This window comes from Podarcis melisellensis (genome assembly GCF_964234715.1).
Source record: "Podarcis melisellensis genome assembly, chromosome: 6".
NCBI lineage: Eukaryota > Metazoa > Chordata > Lepidosauria > Squamata > Lacertidae > Podarcis > Podarcis melisellensis.
Genome location: NC_138538.1, coordinates 75067956 through 75085290, shown reverse-complemented (window position 1 = coordinate 75085290; position 17335 = coordinate 75067956). Strand labels below are relative to the sequence as shown.

Here is a 17335-nt window from a genome sequence, read left to right as displayed (position 1 = left end):
ATTGTACTGTACAAGTTCTCCTTAATTCTTCATCAGGCTAGATGTAAACAAAGCAGGGGGTGGAGAGACAGAAAAAAATCACCTGTACTGTAACCATATCTGCCTGCATTCATCTTATGACAGAGTGCTGGAGGAGATAGGGGACCTTCAAATAAGGTTTTGTTAAACACTATACACGAATGCACAAAGCCTGGAGATGCTTTCAGACTGTCACTATACTGGCAAATGAAGACCCCACAATTAAAGATGATTTGCTGCTTTTTAGCAACAAACGTTTTGTGATGCAGGAATTGATAGGAAAATGCATTGCAAAGTGTGGGATAACATTTGCTTAATACAACAGTCATCTAATCACCCCTCAAGCAAATTTAGAATTGCTGACAATCTGGAAGCAACAATTGTGGGAAGAAAAACAAACTAACAATGGCAGTTCCCCCATCTCCAGAAATACAAAACCTAACCCTTTACAACAGTCCATTTCCATCCTTAGGTGAAACACACCGCTACCTCATTGGGTGAAAAACAAAATTAAACAGAAGCTTTATATTAGAAGGTATGGAGATTAATTTTAGATAGTGTGTTCTATTTTATTTTTTAAGTAATTAGAATAAAATTGGGTAGCTTTACCTAGGAGTCTGAGGGATTGCTCCCTAAGGAGAACAAAGTTTCATCTTCAGGTAGTGCAAGACTCTATTCTTCCCATTTAGGATCACCAATGTGTCTCTGAGTTTTGGGACATTCACAACAATGTCTGGGACTGCTGACATTCACCAAATTTTAGGCACTGATATATTCTGCAACGAACTCTGCCCTTCACAAAATACTTTTGGTTATTTAATCAACATCCATTGCTCGCTAATATTTCTTTTTCTAAAAAGTCCAAAGGAACAATGTGAGACATTATTTCAGTGTAATGTTAGAATGTAGGACTATGCCATGCTTTCAGAGCATAAGAACGAAAGTGGCCAATTCACTTCACAGAAAGAGGCCTTTGTTTGGGTGCCATCTGCAGAGGGAGCCTTTGAAGTTCTGTTTTTGAGCTTCCCCACATTGTTGCTTCCTCAGAGTGATGAGTTTGAGGCAAATTCTGATATATGTCATCCTATCAGGGAGAATGTAACCGAGAGGTTTATACTGCTCAAGGGTAATCAGTCACAAACGCAATTGTTGTGTAATGGAGATTGGAATGAATGCCCCAATAGGTGAGAGACGTAGTTTCTTCTTAATCTGAAAACTGACAGTAAAAGGGACATTTACAGAAATTTCCACACAGAAATTGTGTGGCGGTGGTGCAGCAGCAGCGGGAGGCCCCATTAGCTAAAGTGGTACCTCAGGTTAAGAACTTAATTCGTTCTGGAAGTCCATTCTTAACCTGAAACTGTTCTTAACCTGAGGTACCACTTTAGCTAATGGGGCCTCCCGCTGCTGCTGCACCACCGCCACACAATTTCTGTTCTCATCCTGAAGCAAAGTTCTTAACCCAAGGTACTATTTCTGGGTTAGCGGAGTCTGTAACCTGAAGCGTATGTAACCTGAAGCGTCTGTAACCCAAGGTACCACTGTATATTCTAAACTAAGGTCCATATGCAACACTGCAGCTCTCCTGCTACAAGGGACTTCTTGTGAACAACAGAACTTCCTCGCCCTCTCCTGTTGCCTCCAGTCCCCCTGCGCCCTCTCAAAATCAGCTTTGGAAGGTAGAGATACTCCGGAGCAGATTCTGGGTGTGTGTAGTGGAAGCTGTCTGTGGACAAATGCTGGCTCCCTTGGCCACTAAAGCGAGATGAGTGCCCCAACTCCAGAGTCATTCGCAACTGGATTTAACAGTCATGGGACCCTTTACCTTTTTTAGTGGGAACCACCATAGCCACTAGAGGGCTGTAAATTTTTTTGTCCCTGGCTTTTTAGACTTGTCTACCCCTGTACTTGGGGCACGGGTGGCGCTGTGGGTTAAACCACAGAGCCTAGGACTTGCCGATCAGAAGGTTAGCGGTTCGAATCCCCGTGAGGGGGTGAGCTCCCGTTGTTCAGTCCCTGCTCCTGCCAACCTAGCAGTTCGAAAGCACGTCAAAGTGCAAGTAGATAAATAGGTACTGCTCCGGCGGGAATGTAAACGGCGTTTCCATGCGCTGCTCTGGTTTGCCAGAAGCGGCTTAGTCATGCTGGCCACATGATTCGAAAGCTGTACGCTGGCTCCCTCGGCCAATAAAGCGAGATGAGTGCCGCAACTCCAGAGTTGGCCACGACTGGACATAATGGTCAGGGGTCTCTTTACCTTTACCCCTGTACTTTATGAAACCAAAAGGGATGCATTGGTTGCTCGTTGTGATTCCCACCCCCCACCCCCAGCTCTCCTACCACACTATTTGAGCAACTATTTGGTTCTTCATATACAACTCTATTATCACTAGCACCAACTAGTGAAATTAACTGTAACTGCACTTCTTACAAATACCAGATTCCATGTATTAGAGCAGGCTTCCTCAAACTCGGCCCTCCAGATGTTTTTGGCCTACAACTCCCATGATCCCTAGCTAGCAGGACCAGTGGTCAGGGATAATGGGAATTGTAGTCTCAAAACATCTGGAGGGCCGAGTTTGAGGAAGCCTGCACTAGAGACTATAGGAATAGTATTGCATCCTAAATTGTATTAATGATTCAGCACTACCATCAAGAGAATGTTTTAACTGCAACATACTGTACATTCCTTTTTAAAAAAAGTTTTGAATTTTCATACTATCTTCTGCATTTACAGAGTCTCTCCTGTCCTTCTTGGTCTTTTATCAAGTGTGCCAGTTAAATCATAGAAAGGACATTTCTTCTTAACTGGAGGAAACTTTCTTGCATAAAAGTTGCTCATTTTAAGAGCAATCCTGGATTATTTGGAAATTGTAAACATTGGCAAGCATCCAAACCACATTTATTTTAATGCAGTAGTAGTGTTAACTGGAGGAAGTAGAAACAGGCAGTAGAATTGGTGCAGAGAGATCTCTGGGATGATTTGTATGATCCTGATTGAACAGATTGACAAGGGATCCACCAATGGTGTGCACATTCCACACCATCACTACACCACCTTGAACCTCACACCTCTTCCACATGATTCCATTATGCCAGTGGTTTTCAACCAGTGTGCCATGGCACCTGAGGGGTGCCAGGGGTGCTGTGGGCAACACTTGCCTCTGTCCCTCTTTCTTTCCTTCCCTCCCTTCCTCTGATGCCCCCTCACATCTCTGCCTCCCAAAGGCTTGCACAGCTGTTTGTTGCAGCAGCCCTGGCTACAAGCTCCCCAGGCGAATGGTGCCTCTGGGGCTGGCCAGGGGGTGCTTCCCAAGCCCCTGTGGGGCAGTGTGAGGAGGCAGCTCAGAGACCGGGGGTGGCAGCTGCGGCTGCCCAGAAAACTCCCAAGGAGAGGAGGCTGGGGAAACACTCCACAAGGGAGGGTATTTGAAAAGGGGTGAGAGGCTGCCAGCTCTGCAAACAAGGGGTGACATAACTCCTGAGCCCCACAGGAGTTCTGCAGAAAGAATGTAGTTGGTCAAGGGAGCTGTGGAGCCAAAAAGGTTGAAAACCTCTGCATTACGCAAACATTGCTGTGGGATCCAACGATGAGGAGGCAACAAGCGCACTGCCCTGGCAATGGGCAACTGGCTGGCAGCTCTTTTTTTCCAGCAATCACAGGCCCAGCACACTTTGAGCAATGAATGCCTTAGCTCTGTTATTGTTTCAAATGATTGCTGCTGCTGCTGCTATCTCGCTACTTGTAGTAAAGCACCCATCTACAAACTTTGTTTTGAGAATAGCGACTGCAAGCAACTGAAACTTTAATTTATAGAAAACAACACAATTCTTATCTCATTGATATGGCTGTGTTTTCTTAGGTTTAGTCACATTTCTCAGACATCTGCCTAGCCTGAGCATCCTGTTTACATTAGCAACTAGGCAGTTCTAATAACAGAAATCCCTGCTGGATAATTCCAGGTGCTGTGTGTGTGTTTCATATGCTCATTTTGCAAAGAGAGGCATTGTGTTGTTGTCAGCTGGGAAATCAATTTCATCACACTTAACCTTCTAGCAGAACTGAATGCGGCTTGAATATTTGTTTTTATTTATACCAAGTTGTATTTGCATCAACAGCCTATGGGGTTACGCCTGGCTTTTACGATCACAGGGATGATTGCAATTGAAGCTGCCTAGGATGTATGGATGATGTTACACAAAGCAGGGACTGAGCGGGTTCAAGGAAAAGTGAAAATAGAAGTGCTAGGCTGTACGATAGACAGAATTCAAATGTGAACCCATTCACATTGCTATATGCATGTGGCAAGAAATGGTGACATCTGCTGAATTTCTGCCAGGAAGTGGTTAATTGCACAGGGCCATTCGGGGCTGGGGCAAAAGTGCCTCCTCTTATTAGCCTGTGAAGGAACATCTGTGTGCACCCCACCAGTGGGCCAGTCAAGAGGGAAGGAGGAAGAGGAAGGCAGGAAAGCACTGCCAGAGCCATGTGCCTGGTCTAGAGCACCTCGCTGCAAGGACAGGAGGGCGAGGCAACACAGCAGTGCTCCAAGCTTCACGTTTCTCTGCCTTATCTCTGCTCCCATTTCAGGGCTAGTTTGCAACGACAGACTCCCTTGATTAGACACTAGCTGGCAAAGGGACTGAACGCTGCCCAGTCCACCAGAGAGACACAACACTTGCCCTGCCCTGGGCACTGGCAACCTACGCTACGCCCCTGGAGGTGGCAATTACTCCCCAGGGTTTTTAGCCAGGGAAATTCCTAGCCCTACTTGGAGCTGTCAGGGATTTAGTCTGGGACCTTCTGAATGCAGAGCTGATGCTCTGTCATTAAGAATCCCTTGTCAACAAAAAAGACCGTGCTGTGGCACTGAATCTTATACAAGTGGTGTTTTTCTGGGAGGTGGAGGCAGGAAGAGCAAAGCTTAGAATTCGTTTCATGTGAGGTGGGCGGGCTGGAAGAAAGCACAAGGACAGAGTGGGAGAGCCACACAAAGGAGGCATTGAAATATATGTTGGCAAACAAAGACAGCGAAGAGGAATACATTAGGTGACAAGTTCACATAAAAAGTGCAATTTAAATGCTAAGTGTTGTTATGAGTTTGCGGGTGCCAAACCAATATAAATTCCTGCACCCAGTAAAGTGTTGGAATCTAATGAAAGCTTGGGGTGTTAAACTGGGTGCCCGACACCTAATCCCTGAACTCAGCAAGTGTTAGAAGCTAATCAAGGCAGGCTAGCTTATTGTGTTCAGGTAATCGTTTGGGTTTGACCGAACTGCGGGAGGCAGTGAAAGACAGGAGTGCCTGGCGTGCTCTGGTCCATGGGGTCACGAAGAGTCGGACACGACTAAATGACCAAACAACAACGATCGCTTGGGTGATGGGCCATTAAGGAAAGACAAGGTGATGAGCCATTAAAAAAGCAAAGGAGAGGGGGCTCTGTGTGAGACGGCAAATTGGTGCAGCCTCCACTCACAGACAGCAAGAAGGACAAAAGCCGAACTTTTGAAAGTGTTGTGTGTGATCTAGAAGTAAAGCTGCAGGCTGGAAAACCAGAGAGGCAGAGCACAATGTTTGAATCCAAGACTGTGGCTATGGGAGAAACAAGACCCTCTTGGGGTGCTAATGCTGTGAACCCCTCCATAGTAGGCTCATGTTGTATATATGTGTAAATAAATCATATACCCTAAAGGCACCACAGTCTTTCCAAAAGGAAACAGGAACTCTGAGTTAGCGCCTGGAAACCCTGGAATCTCGCACTGCTCAGAGATTGAGGTGGTGTGCCGTATGAGCAATCACATCAGTGTATGAGCAGAACCCACTTCCACCCCACCACCTGTGGGGAATATCTCATTAGCTGCAACCCCTCAAACCGCCTACCCCCACGTCACTCCTGAGGGCTGGGAGGACCCTAAGGGATGGCTTTTCATGGGCAACTCCTCATGAGCCTTGCATTTATGCACATTGCACAAAGAACATGGGACACAGGCTTTCCCATTTACCTCCAAGTTTGTGACAACCTGACTTGTGGCTATTTTCTAGAGTCCCCCCTTGCTGCCCATGTCTTTGCTTTCTGGCCACCTTTTAAGCTGGCAGGGGAAAGCTTCTTTCTCAGAATTCCTGAGGCAGTTCCTCCTAGCCCCTAGCTTTTTCATATTTACTACAATAATAACATTGTCCTTTGCAGCACAATCCTACAGGGGGGAAACTCCAAAGAAAGCTCCCTGAATTTGGTGGGGCTTATTACTAAGTAGGTGTGTAAAGAATGGCGGCCTTTTATCTATTGTCAAACTGTCACCGCAGGTTAAGAATTTCAGCAATGCCCAACCCTAACGTTTTGGGTGGTTGATTTCCTGTTGTAGCTTTTTCTTCAAGCCCTCAAAGATTTCAGCCATTGTCTCTGGCTGCTGCCCCTAACATCTAGAACTCCCTTTCAGAACAACATGCAAGGCTCCCTGCCATCTCTTCCCTAAAATCACTTTTCCAAAGCCTCCTTCTCCATTAATGCCTTAGGGCATGTACACATAACTGGCTTTGAAATGCAGCAAGGCAGTTTCCATCTCCCCCGCCATGTTTCAAGTTGTGTTTTAGGCTGCTGGGCGTACCATTGCCTGATCTATTTCCCCATGCTCGCAGCCCTGCCAACCCCTATTTGGCGAAACTGTCATCTGCGCATGCGTAATTTGCACATGTGCAACGGACGTTCTAACAGGTAAACAACCCAGCTGGACCATGGCTTATGTTTTTGAACCGGGTGGAAGCTGCTTTAAGAGAAAGCACATCACAAAGCAGCATTTCCCAAGACGCTGCAGGACACAGATGGTCTGTGGCTAAGGTCATGTCTTCTCAGCTTCAGACACGGGTGGTGGGAACCCGCTGGAGCCAGGTTAAGTAGTAACACGTACACAGCCTCAGTCTGTGAACAGTACCTGCTCATTTCCTATGGTATGGCTCTCCCTCCTTCTTTTGCTATCTCCCCTCGTGTCTAAATTTAGATTGCATGCTCATCAGGAGAGGGACCGTTTTTCTTTTTGTTTATGTTATGCTGTAATGCCCCACGGACGTTGACATTGAAAGCACTTATATAGAGAAATAGATCCATGAACAAACAAACAAATGCACAATAAAGTATCAAATCGATGCCTTACACACACACACACACACACACACACACACACAACTTGTCTTGCCAACTCCATTTGCTCTCCTGAAATAAATACTGGGCTGGATTCCCTGTCAGATTTATGCTATGCCCTGCGAAGATGCAATCGAGTGGAGAAAGTCGCCCAGATTGTTTGATCACAGATTGTTCCCTTCTTCCCTTTTTCACATCGCTGATCCAAATGACTTCCTTTTGCTCGCCGCAGTGCACCACTGTCTCCACCACAGTCCTTGTTTAGTATGTGCAAACCGTTCACAGAGTGCATGGATGAAGGAGGGGAAGGGAGAACGCCGCATTAGGAAGGCATTGGAGAAAAAAAGGTAAGAGTTTTCCCAATTTGCTTTCAGCTGCAGTAGCTTTTGCTGCTATTTTTGGAGCTTGGTTCTCGTACCTTTTTGTGCGAAGTTTTTTTTTTTTATGTAATGGCAGGGTGAACTTTAGTCCTAGCACATTTTATGCAGGTGCATTTTAAAGGACACCAGAAACTATTTTTTACTTCCTCTCCCACTTGCCCTTCAGCGGTGGTCTTATCATCCTCACTTTTGTTTCTGCCCACCTTTCCGGGACAAGATGTAAAATATTGATCAAAAGCAGCAGGTTAAAGGGAAAGGTGTGACAAAGCAGATAGACGGTACAATTCGCAAAAAGGCTTGCAGGGCATTATAAAGAGGATCTGAACCCAGAGACTGAATAATGATATGAGGCTCAGCTACAAGGCAATATAAAGGAATGCAGGAATCAGGTGTGTTCCTACCAGACCCCTACATTCTACATATATCAGGGGTTTTCAGACTGGTCCTCAGCCCCAACAAGGATGTCTGTACAGCCCTTGTGTGGGTGTAGAATGCACAGCAGACTTTCACCAGACTTGGGGAACAGGCACTGGTCTTTTTTGACACCTCCTTTTGCAGTGGAGGATAGTCCATTAGGATTAATAGGGCACTGCGCTACAACCTCAGTCTGCCTTCAGCCAGCCCCCACCTGCTTACTTTCTTACTTCCGTCCCATCCAGAGTGTGACATTGGCAATGAGCTACCTCCTCCTTAGTCTCAGCGCTACATTTGTGAAAACTGGCTAGGAGGAAGATTGAGACAAGGCCAGAATTAGTTGGGCTCTACTACTTATTGGTTCTCGCTCCCCCTACTGTTGGGCTCCTGCCTTGCATCCCAATGGACACCAGGCACGACTGTACTGAAGTTTAATGGCAGAGAGCACTTGTGTTGCATGTCAAAGGTCCCAGGCTTCTGCAATTTAAAAGGATCTCAAGGAACAGGATGCTTGCTGTGACCTTGGGGAACATTCACCCTGGCCATATCTGGGCTAGGTGGACTAATATTCTGAGGCCCACACTATGCATTATGGGCTTGACCACATTTTAGCATCATTTGTGTGTTAATCCACATTTTTCCGCAATTAAATAAGATTTAAATAGTCCACACCAATATGTATTTGAATTTCTATATAAGGAGCAACCACCATCTTTCCTGTTCACACCACAAACGGTGTTACTGTTGTTGTTCGCCCCTACCTTCTAAGTTATTGATTTTATTATGCCAATTAGGTAGCTGAATGCAGACAACTGTGCGCATACCTTAAAAAAAAAAATCCTGCAAAGGAGGTACACAAAAGCACACAGTCAGGCAATCATAAATGTTCAGCACACATTTGCAGTTTTCTGGATAGATATAGATATATGAATGAGATAAGCACTCACTTTTCAGATTGCTGTTGTAGATTTTTTAAAATATGTTTTGCTTGTGTAGTTTTATAGTTTGGGGCAAATCTTTCACAATAAGAGAAGAAGGAAACCCCATGGGGATGGCAGGATTTACTGGAAACAATTCCATTCACTTTTTTTGAAAAAAGCAGAATCTCATTCACTGGCTCATTCAAGATGCTGGCTTTGACTGTCTGTCTGTCTGTCTGTCTGTTTGTCATCTATCTATAATTTCCCACCTTTTCCCCTATAAAGTTTGGGAGCAAAATATCTCAGATCTCTCCATTCCCTCCCTCCGTAGGCGCCTGCCTGCTACTTTCATTTAAGTTTAGGTCTCCTAAAAGATCCCACTGCTATCTGAGGTGAGTGACCGAGAAGGGGGATTCTCAAATGTGGTGGACAGTGAAATTATTCTTTAAGTGGGCCTTTTAAGAATCTTGATTCCATTGGGATTCCGCTACTGTCTCAATTAGCTTGTTCAGATTTTGAGGTTCTATTTTTTTCTTTCTTGATTTGTATTATACTAACGTAGTGTAATCTATGTTGAAAGCATAAATCAATAAAAAAGAAACAAGCAAACAAAATTAAACAGAAGAAACAATTAATTTAGGCCTGCAATAATCTTTTAAAAAGCTATCTGTCCTGTCCAACTGCAACCATGGAATGATTTAATCACTTGCCTCATGCCATTCCCCCTGATTAAAAACTAATCCCTGAATCTGCTTCTTGACCGGTAGAAGAAATTGATAGCTACCAGTAAGATATCAGTTAGTTTTCCTTTACAGGGATCATACAAAAGGAGCAAATAACAGCTTCGGGGAAAGATTTTAGTTGGGTTGTCTAGGGTACATGGGAAAAGTCAAGCCTCCCTCCTACATACACCATGGTCCCAGTGCACACACACCCTGACAACTGCTGTTAATTTTTAAACAGCTGGTCTTCTGTGTAGCATCTGGGGGTTTGCCCCTTTGTGGCAGAAGAGAGGGATACAAACTCCTAGAATAAGATTCTACCACCTGATCTTCAGCATTAACTACTAAAGCAAACTGATCTTGCATGTTCACTGGGAAATAAGACCACTTCATTAAATGGGCCTTATTCATTTCTGTAGGGACAAAACCTCAGCGCCTAGGACTTGCTGATCGTATGGTCGGCGGTTCGAATCCCCGCAGCGGGGTGCGCTCCCATTGTTCGGTCCCAGTGCCTGCCAACCTAGCAGTTCGAAAGCACCTCTGGGTGCAAGTAGATAAATAGGGACCGCTTACCAGCGGGAAGGTAAACAGCGTTCCGTGTGGTGCGCTGGCTCGCCAGATGCAGCTTGCCACGCTGGCCACATGACCAGGAAGTGTCTGCGGACAGCGCTGGCTCCCGGCCTATAGAGTGAGATGAGTGCACAACCCTAGAGTCTGGCAAGACTGGCCCATATGGGCAGGAGTACCTTTACCTTTTATTCACTTCTGTAAGAAATTGTAGGGTCATAGTCTTAGGCACAAATAGTTTATTAGCAGAGGTTGCTACTATCCACTCATTGTCATGCAAAGGCTTGATCCTGTCTTCTCCTGTCTCCCCCACTCCACAGACCTCTCCTTTCCACATATAGTATGTCTGGCTAGACATAGTAAACATCCAAAGTATTTAGCCAAAATTACAGTGGGCTCACATATTCACCAACACACTGTTATACACAGATGACACAATCACCTATTTACTAATTATAAAATTCAATCTCTGTTCTGTGGCATCTTGCTAGGCTGTTTTTTTGTGGGTTTTTTTTTTTTGGCCAATTTTATCAGCAAATCTTTAAAAACTAAGGTACGGTACCCATCCCTGTAGGCTAGATTTTTCCATGTAGCAGCTGCCTCTAAGGATGAAGGTGATAGTCACAGAAAATATGATGCCTATTTTCACACACCCTCAGCCAATTCCCAGGGCTAGCTCTTAAAAATCCCTGTGAAGAGCTTTGTTAGTGTCTCCGAAAGAGATACATATTTCTCACATGGATGGAAATGGGCTTGGAATGACTGGCAGGCTCTGGGACTGACAGACTGGGGAAAAGTGGGAAGCCTCACACTTAACGGAAAAAAGAAAATTCTGCTTGCCTTTGTAAAACAAAAAACCAGGAGTCTTTATTCTTCTAAGCACACAGGCAGATTGTCTTGCAATGTTTTCTGCTCCCAACCCACAAATACTTTAAAGTTTATTTATGTCTGTGTGCGCCACACTGCACAAGTGAGGGTAAGGTGATAACAGAGATTAATGACCTTGCTCCATTAACCTCTTGATCAAGGAACTTCTGAAGAAGCCTTGGCCCTCAAGACAGTGTTGGACTCCGCTTCCCATCAGCCCCAGCCAGTATGGTCAATGGTCAGGAAAGATGGGAACTTGTCCAACAATAACTGCAAAGGCCATAGGTTCCCCATCCCTGCTCTACACATTTTCAAACCCTGTTCTAGAAAAACCTGGAGTTCAATAAGAACATACTACAACTCCTGTCATCTGACTGAGGCTGATGGGAGTTGCAATCTACGATCTTTGAGGGCCACAGGTTTCCTATCTATGATATATCTCTTTAAAAAATAAGATAGGAAGCACAGAGCTGCATGGCTGTCCAACCAAAGCAAGGCTATTCTCCTCTTGAGCACGTGAATACACTTTGCTCTATCACAAATGTGGGGAAACTTCGGCTCTCCTGATATTGCTGAACTACAACTCCCACCAGCTCCAGCAATTGTGGCCAATAGCCAGGGATGATGGGAGTTGTAGTTCAGCAACATACCTGATCTGTCTAGGGTTGCCATATTTCATAAAGTAAAATTGCAAAATTGTTGAGCATTTTAAAAAAGAAATCAATGAAAATTGTAAAGCCTTTTTTGGAGAACAAACACAAATTGTTGAGCTTTTGAGGGCAAACCTACCCCCCCCCGTAGTGATTTTAAGTTTTTTGAGCTGTTTCTGCTGCTTTTTCCATCACATTGGGGAGACTCTATGATAATTAAAGTGGTATAAAATTGACTCGTGTTTTCAGTGAAGCTAGGGCCTGAGCAGGAGCTGCTCTCCAGAGTTTCAGGCACAGATATTGCCTATTGTTGCTAGCAGATACCCTTTAATTGACTTAATATGGGAACACTTTCATGCTCATCTTTAGCCCCTTGCCAGAACTTCCTTCTCTCCTTTTATCTAGGGGTGCAGAAGAGAAATTGTGTCATTCATATAGCTGGTACTGACCATGACAGTCATGCAAAGGGGTGGGGAGAAATGATTTTTGGGAAATAATGTTTATTGTACATGCTATTTTATTTTACTTCCAGCAGTGCCATCTACTGGTGAATGAGAAATGAGAAATAAGGGGTATGTTTAGCATGAAAATCTGGAAGAATTCACATTAATGTTTTTTTGATGCAATCAAATAAAAATCCCCAACTTTAACTGGCAGTGTTACACTTAAAGAGTCCTCAGAGGCTGGTAACTGATGCAGAGTGTGCCTGTAAAGTTTATTCTGGAAGTAAGGTATAGGTATCTTGGGCTAGATCAAGGATGTTCATCTTCAGTGAAGCATCTCTCGAGGCTGCATGGAAACCTGGTACTGTAGAAATATAATCTCAAAACCCAAGCAGGTTCATATGTTTGTTTCAAGAAAACTTATTGAAGTGGAGGGGTGACTGATCAATCAATTCCACCCCACCCCCACAGAAAAGGTAGATAAAATTATGACTTACTGAATTGATGTCTCTTGGCAAAAGGTGTGGGCAAAATGGACTGCCAATGATTCACTGTAAAGAGAGGAAAGTTACTGGTGATGAGTGAAAGTTATTTCGTGCACTTTGGAAAATAGTGGCCTTTTAAGAAAGGATCTGACCCACACACACAAAAATAACTCCTAAATTAGTGCATAATTCTACATGGAATTGAAGCATGAAATGATTGAATTGCTTCCTTAAATGATCGACAGTTTTAGGAAGTGTTTAAAAATAATCTGCATTTAATTTTAAAAACCCAATGACTTCTAGCAAAAAAAATACTGAGAATTATTCATCTTTCCATTGGTGAAGAGTTCTGTGTAATCAAAGAGCTTGCATATTCTTATGCCGCAATAAATTAGTCCAGTGAAAGACACTACTTTATTATTCTCTCTCACCAGTTCAACGTTTTTATAAAAAACTGGAAAATACAGGCGAACAATTGCTAAATATTTTCAAATGATATTTAAAGACACAACCATAATGAAAAAGTAATATTATAAGATTCAATAGGCTTGAAATGATCCGATCAGCAAAATTATTTACTAGAAGCACTACATGGTTCAATTCCCACAGTGAGTAGATATAACCCTCTTTTTATTTAATCCACAATGAATTTAGTCAACTCTAGTAACATAGTAAAAAAAAGTAAAGTATATCTACATGCTGCTCTGGTACACAATAAATATTTGTTTTAAGGGTGTCCTTGGCAGCTCTGCCCTGAAATAATGAGTAGTATTGATTTCAGCTGAAGTTCATACTTAATATGGAAATTAGTTCCATGAGCTGTTTAAAACTCGCAAGGAAAAAATAAGAGCAACTTTTCTTTGTGGCGCCACGACATAATTCAGTTTTAAAAGAGCAATGGAACACACCCTTTCCTGCTGCGAAGGACAGGACGAAGTCTTTCTGTGGGTTGTATAGCGAATGTACAAAGAATCCAACAGGTGGCTCCGTGGCGCAATGGATAGCGCATTGGACTTCTAGAGGGTTGAAGGGATTCAAAGGTTCCGGGTTCGAGTCCCGGCGGAGTCGCAGGGAGAATTTTTGTTTCGTTTTGCTCCGCTTTTCTCGCCTACTTCTTTTTTTTTTTTACGGAAAGCAGTTCCGCGTATTAAAATCGGATAAATATTTGCTGAGGCGGCGAAAGCTTGCCGTGAAGGCCAGCAGCGCGAACCCTTTCCTTTAGCTTACACAGCGCCGACTCCGGACTTCCCCTCAGGAGGGAGGCGTTGCCTTAGCAAGCCGGCCGAGTCTGAGGGGAGAAAAGGCCGCGGCCGGAGGGGCGAGGGAGGCCGAGTCACTTCAGAGCGCCAAAAGCCCGCCTTCCCCAGAGCCAAAATGGGGCGGATTCCTCGCTGCGCCCGGCTACACTCGGTTCCTCCGACTGCCGGAATGAGGAGGGAAACCCTTACGAGTCCCCGCAAAACTCGCCCCTGGCTATCCGCTTCTTCGCCTGCCTTGCGCCGCCATTGCAAGGCTGAGAGGGGAAGGAAGAGCCGCCTCATGGCCGCCTCAGCAAGGCTGGCCTGAGGCAACTGCCACGGCTTTACCCGCGCGGCCGGGGCAAAGTGGCGCAGGAGTTTACTGTTTCGACAGCATCTCCCCCAAAAGCCTAGAAGCAGTTATTCATTTCTTTTGCTTACATTATTTTTTAAAAATAAAAATATTCGCCCCCGCAGCTCCAAGGAGTGAAGCGGCGCAGCAGGTGGTTCTTTATTATTTATTGAATTTACTGTATATACCGCCCTTATACCCGGAGGTCTCAAAGGGCGGTTCACATAAAAGGATCAACATAAAAACCACAAAGTCAGACTAAAAATAACCCAATTACACCCCCCCCAAAAGAGACACACATTTTTTTAAAAGGGCATTTCTCTTCCTAGTACCTCACAACGACCTTGTGAGGTAGGTTAGGCAGAGAAAGCGCGGGGACCGGGGGACGTGTTTGACTCAAGGTGGGCTGAGGGGGGGGGATATGAGCCCTGGTCTCCCACCCAGGATCTTTTTTTTGTATGTGAGCAAGTGGCCCTCATAATGCCACCTCAGAAGTAAGACCCGCCAAGTCTTGCTCTCCGGTAAGAAAAGGAAGGAAAGCATGCATGTGAACAAAGAGACGGGTTACAGAAATAGGGCAGCATGATGCTGGTGCGTTTTTTATCCTATTTAAAGGCTGCTTTTGTTCATTTCTCTCAGTTAAAACTTTTTGGCAAGGGCTGTGTGCACATTCCAAGCACATTCACATTTCTGTCTCAGCGACGTCTACGCTGGCTTGGTCTTGTGCACAGAACGGAAGATGGCAGGATCCCCAAGGGCGTCTGGCTTTAGGGCACTGGCAGGCCAAAGATGTCGGCAAACATGACAGGAAGGCTAGCAACATCAACCTCACCAGTGGGAATAATCCCATCGCCTGGAGAAGGCTATGTCAGGTCGTGTATCCACAGCAGTGACCAGACGAGGGATGACTGCTAGGAGGAGCGCAGAAAGAAGAAACGCCATGGTGCCTCTGCAGCAGCACAACCAGATGCTTTCATCTGCCTCAGCTGTGAGAAAACACGTCTCTCCTGTCTCGGTATCTGCAGCCACAGCAGACACTGTAACTCTCCAACGGTTTGACTTATCCTGAAGGCGCACTCTTCCATATTCTTCCAAACAGATGCCAACATCATCAGTTCTAGAGTGCCGCATGCAGAATTAGCGCTGAGGACTTCAAGGTTAGCTTGCCTTGCTAGGGGCCACGGAAATTGTGAGAAATGGATTGCAATCCTTATTTAGCAGCAACCATTTGACCTTCCCAGACCCAAGGGAGAGAATAAAAGCTCTTTCAACTATTTGGGCAGACAAGCCAAAGCTGTGGATATTTTCAATGGGAAAGGAGAACTGAAGCTGGCACACTAAGTGGGCCCTCTTTTTATTTATAGATATTTTAAAAGAATCTCTTTGTATGAACAACTTTCTGCTGATCAGACAGCTTATGTAATGTCCCAAATATTCATGAGGTTCAATGAACAGTGTTGCATCACTGCCTGTGTGGAGGGATAATTTGGCGATGTTAAACATTTTAAAGCAAAATGGGAGTCATCACCAAGAAGTACACTCTCAACCCATCTGGGAGAATAACAGTAAGACAATAAAACAAGTCCTTTTACAGTTTTCTGTAGAAGGGTTACCGCAAATGCGTTAAAAATACTTGTGAAGTCTGACCACTATTTCTAGAGTTCAGGAGCTGGGATAGTTCACTAGCAAAGCCCTGTAAGTTGAACTAAATACAAACAGAATACAATGGTAAGCAGAAGCTAACATTCCCAGATGGATTGTACTCCTTCCACAGTAGTTTCAGTGCAGGTACTACAAACCAGTTTATCACATTCTCTCCCTTGTCTTAGGTTGAAACGGCTACACAGCCTCTTCAAGATGTGCTGCAGGTAGTGCAAAGTCTATCCCATGATCTCAAAGAAGGAACCAGAAATAAGAGTAATCTATCAGGCCCAATGACCAGGGGACGGACATGACTGATCCAGATACTTCAGGTGAGGAAATTTCTTCTGAGTGGAAATTATTGTGTGGCCAGTGAGAATCTCACTAATTGGGTAAGGAGGAGGCAGGTACTCCTTTGGAAGGGAAATGGTTATTATTTTACTTTCCTTCTGACCTTTCTCGTTGTTTCATCAACAGAGTTTGACCTTATGAAAATCATTTACCCACCGAAAAAAATGGGAAAACAAATGACTCAAAAAGTTTTGCAGCAAGTTGAAGGCTGCCAAGAAGGTACTGGGATCACATTGCTTACTGCTTTTGATGTGAAAGACTAGGACGGAGAGTCAATGTGGTGTAGTAGTGGATTAGTGGGGCCCAAAGTGCTAGATACCACTCTTACTGGTGACATGAAAAATCTTTAAAATTCCTGTTAACACCATAATAATTCCTAGTGTAATGTCATTTTGTTTTGAGCTGAAATGAGTTATGTGAACAGCCCATTTAAAATGTTTCGATCATTATCCCTTTTAAATATGAAGTCTTACCTTGAAAGAGGGTACTATCTTTGACCTTCATATTCACATTCATATTCATTTATAGAACTCGGGTCAGGATTCATCTGAGTCCCATCAATTGAAGCCCTGTGCAGCAACTTCTGCAATGAGGTCTTCCCCCTCTTCTCTCCCAGGCTCTCTCCCCAATTGGTTGGGGTGGGTGGGTTGGGAGAACACCCAAAACAGCACTTCAGGAGCAGGAAGGAAAAGGCAGATCATTTTGTCTGGCAAGCTGAAATGTGCTGCCAGAATGATCAGAAGACTGTGATATTGAATTCCTACCTTTTCCAGAGCATACCTTCACAATATTTCCATAAGAAAATAAATTTTCTTAAATTCATTGGTGAATATAATGCATTGTCACCTGATTGTGAATTCTTAGAAATATTTTAATGGGGAAGCACACATAGGTTTTACACTTTTCTATGCCAACATCACAAATTTTCATTTTAAGATTTTTAAGTTTATATTAGAATTGTCGTTTTTTATTTAATTGACCCATATATATTCAGAATGCTTAATCTTGCATAAGTTTATCTTTTTCTTTCTGAAGGTTAGTTCCATCATCTTTTATTTATTTTGTTTCACAAAATTTATGCACTGCTTGTTTGTAAAGAAAACCTCAAAGCGGTTTACATATTTCAATTCCACTTCCAAGATATTGTTGG

At 44.1% G+C, this 17335-nt stretch overlaps 2 long non-coding RNA genes across 11 annotated transcripts in view; one reads left to right on the top strand and one right to left on the bottom strand.

Moving 5' to 3' along the window:
- LOC309372469 overlaps window positions 1-13643 on the bottom strand; it is a 43841-nt gene extending 30198 nt beyond the window's left edge. Inside the window, exons 1-3 of the long non-coding RNA XR_014169514.1 lie at window positions 13512-13643; window positions 12616-12669; window positions 8711-8773 (exon numbers count right to left, since the gene is read on the bottom strand). This is a non-coding gene — a long non-coding RNA (uncharacterized lncRNA). The remainder of the gene's footprint in view (window positions 1-8710; window positions 8774-12615; window positions 12670-13511) is intronic.
- Window positions 7240-17301, top strand: LOC309372464. 10 transcript variants are annotated; one of them, XR_014169502.1, is made up of 4 exons: window positions 7240-7502; window positions 14833-15350; window positions 16023-16166; window positions 16312-17301. It is a non-coding gene; the product is annotated as an uncharacterized lncRNA (long non-coding RNA). The 10 variants fall into 10 exon arrangements; XR_014169505.1 differs by lacking the exon at window positions 7240-7502 and adding an exon at window positions 13520-14714 and having other exon boundaries at window positions 16041-16166; XR_014169506.1 differs by lacking the exon at window positions 7240-7502 and adding an exon at window positions 13520-14714.
- The last annotated feature ends 34 nt before the right edge of the window (window positions 17302-17335 follow it).